At 42.2% G+C, this 3485-nt stretch overlaps 1 protein-coding gene across 1 annotated transcript in view; it reads right to left on the bottom strand.

Moving 5' to 3' along the window:
* Positions 1–3485, bottom strand: part of cadps2 (Ca++-dependent secretion activator 2) — a 294438-nt gene that overhangs the window by 207226 nt on the left and 83727 nt on the right.

Genomic DNA, 3485 nt, shown 5'->3' with positions numbered 1-3485 from the left:
AGAGAGAGAGAGATGAGCACTTACAGACCAACACCACCTTTTAAAGGTTTCCCTCCAGTGCACTGCAAGCCCTTAAAGCGCAACTCTCGCCAAAATGCACCCGAGTCAAACTTTTGTTAAAAAGCCTATTAAGGTCAGAAGCACCACTTTTAAGACTTTCTGTAGCTGTTGTTCTTCCAGTCGCCGTCCATCTCGCCAGTCAAAATAGTCGAGGTAGGCGAGTAAAGATGGAAAGTTGCTAAAGCTTAGTTCCAGATAAATACACAGATAATTTGTTGTTTTTTTGTTAGGGAAACACAATATAGACCTTGTAGTTGAAAAAGGAGCCTCGTATAAGAATGAGATTTCCTCCTGTGGAATCCATTCATTCGCAGATCAACTCTTTTTGACTGGCAAGATGGCGGATGGCGTAAACAACTGCTGACGTAAGTTGCTCAAAACCTTTCTGTGTTTCTGTGTGTGGAGCCCCTGGTGATAATTTAAGCAAAGTTTCATATTGTTGAGAACAAGTTGCTGAGTTGCTTTTCGCGGTAGTTTTTAGGTCGTTCACGTCCGATCTGAGAGAGCCAAGGCCTGTATTCAGAGATGATAGCTGAGCATGGATAGCAGTTAGCTTCTTATCATTGTCGTTGAATCTGAGACTGGATCTGAGACAAGCGTGGCTCGAGGTAGCTTTTCTGTTTCTCCAGTACTGCCTCTGCAACAGCGTCAGTATCGCTGCGTTGTGCTTTGCCATTGCTTGCCATGCCACCTTAAGTAACTTTATTAAGCATACAGTGTTAGAAAACCAGAGTAGGAACCATATAAAACAACTATTTTGCAGTTCGGCTGAGAGCTTTGCCTCAAGCTACCATCTCAGTCCAGCCGATCACGTGACTCCCCTAAATTTAAAAGTCGTTATCTCACGAGTAGCCATATTTCTTGTCTTCATTTTACTTTCTCTGACATATGGAAATTGGTCCCCGTTCTTACACCGGGCTACAAAGCTCTGACTGGCTCAGTTATTTTTCCAACCAAGAAAACAACCATCAATTATATAAGACTTGCTGAAAAAGACTGAGATGTGGGTGGTGATCCAGAACCAGGCAGACATCATGGCTGCACTGATGGGACTGAACGGAAATACACCACAGAACAATCTTCAGGAGTTACATCTACTGTTGTCATTCTCAGACACTTCTCACTTTTGGGGGCTACACTGCTTGTGAATTATTCCCACGCCCAAATTTGTCTTCAGTCATTTTTAGGACGTCTGTCAGATGACAGCGGGAACCTCCTCTAGATGTTTTATGAATATGTCCCAAAACATGAGACTGGATACTGCAGAACTAAAAAAAAAAAAAACCTAAGTTATCAGATGTGGGTTAGTGCTAGGGCTGCTTGATTATAAAAAAAACAACAACATCCTAATCACAATTATTTTGGTCAATAATAAAATCACAATTATTAAAAATTACTCACTTTAAAAAGGTCAACAGTGAAAACACCTTAAACTGTGACATTTATACTTTTCCCTTTTGAACTTTTTAAATTCCTCTTCATAACACTAGACAAATGACATTGTAATTGTACATTAATTAAATTATGTTTAACTTTTGGTTGTTTGAAGCCAAAAATGTGAACGATAAAAATTCCATTTATTGCACAACCCTAGTTTGTGCTTAATTGAACACAACAGCATAACAAAAACAATAGACTGATTCTTTTTATTTAGATTGAAACACTCTTCAGAAAAACACTTTAACTTCTCCACCCTCCATAAACCATTTCTAAAAGGCTGCTGAATGGCTCGACGCCCTTTTCCAAACTCTTGTTCAGCAATTTGACACCGAAATACCCAAAACCTCCAGAGTGCGAACAGGACCGCCCTGTCCTCTCCCACACAGTTATCCAGTGGGTCTAATGTTAAACTTTCTGTTTTGCGCCCAGGTAGCTCAGTAGGTAGAGCAGGCGCCCATATATAGAGGCTTACTCCTCAACGCAGCGGCCGTGAGCTCAACTCCGACCTGTGGCCCTTACTATCTGTAAAATACTGTTTATAATAGTATTCAATTCTATATTTATTCACTACTTATCCATGTCCTGCACTAACGGAACCATTGTATATCCTGCACCTGCTGCTACTGCACTTCTGGTTAGACCTGAGCAGCATTTCGTTGCCTTGTACCTGTGTAATGACAATAAAGTTGAATCTGATCTAATCTTTGCTGCGAATGGCATTCCCCTTCTCTCTCTCTCTCTCTCTCTCCCCTTTCATGTCTTCTGCTGTCCTATGAAAAGAAAGGCCTAAAAATGGCCACAAAAAATGGAGTGTGACTCTGAGTGACTGACAGAAGAATGAAAGTGGTTCAGAGTGAAGCAAAAGCTCAGTGTGACATTAAGGAGACTCTCAGCTGGCTGTTCCACCTCGCCCAGTTAGTCGCTCTGAGACGGCGAGCAGCACAACATCAGCGAGGAAATGATTCATCTAATGGAGGCCGAGAGCCTGGAGACCGCCAGCTGAGGACAGCTCAAAATGACAAAGAGACGCGAACATCAAACCGGACCGAGAACCGATATCTGGAACAGATATGCTTCACTTAAAGTAAAGATTTTGGAATGTTACCAACTCTAAAAACACAAAACTTTATCTAAATGCTTTAAGCAATGATTTAATGAAGAAGAACCTTCCAACATAAGACCCAGTAAAGGAGGGTCAGATAGTGTTGTGGGCGGGACATTAAGTCAGACTCAGTGGTAACAGATAGAGCTTTAGCAGAGCCAAAGTTGACCACTTTTCAATTAATTAACTTTATCGGTTACCAGGCAACTAAAATGGCAATACAGATAATCTGCAAACTGCCAAAACCCAGGTTGGTGGATGGGTCCAACAACACAGGACTTTCACCAGACAACAATACACAGACAGACACAGACAGACACAGACAGACAGACAGACAGACAGACAGACCCACACACACACACACACACACACAGAGAGACATAACCACACACAGAGACAGACAGACAGACACAGACATACACAGACTGACACAGACATACACAGACTGACACAGACATACACAGACTGACCAGACAGACAGACAGACAGACAGACAGACAGACAGACAGACAGACAGACAGACAGACAGACAGACAGACAGACAGACCGACCTTGCTAAAGATCTTGTGCAGTTTCTGTCGTCTCCGTGACAAATTCTAAGTTATAACGGGTTAATGGCATAAATGTAGGTTTTGATTTGTTGTCTGTATCATACTTTTCATTTATTTAGCCACAAAAATCCCACCACGTGATCAGCTGTTGTGAGTGTTGTCAACGCGGCCTCATGAGAGCGATAGACTTGCAGAGCGTGACCCAACAGCAGATGGAGAGGAACTGACGCAACGCTACGAGAGTGACGCCGTGCAACAGATTTCACTTGGACTCTTAAGAGTCCAAACTAGGAAATAAAGAGATACCACACAAAAGTAATGTTTTATTGTTG

The sequence above is a fragment of the Etheostoma spectabile genome, chromosome 8 (genome assembly GCF_008692095.1).
Source record: "Etheostoma spectabile isolate EspeVRDwgs_2016 chromosome 8, UIUC_Espe_1.0, whole genome shotgun sequence".
Classification (NCBI taxonomy): Eukaryota; Metazoa; Chordata; class Actinopteri; order Perciformes; family Percidae; genus Etheostoma; species Etheostoma spectabile.
This window is presented reverse-complemented; position numbering and strand designations above follow the sequence as displayed.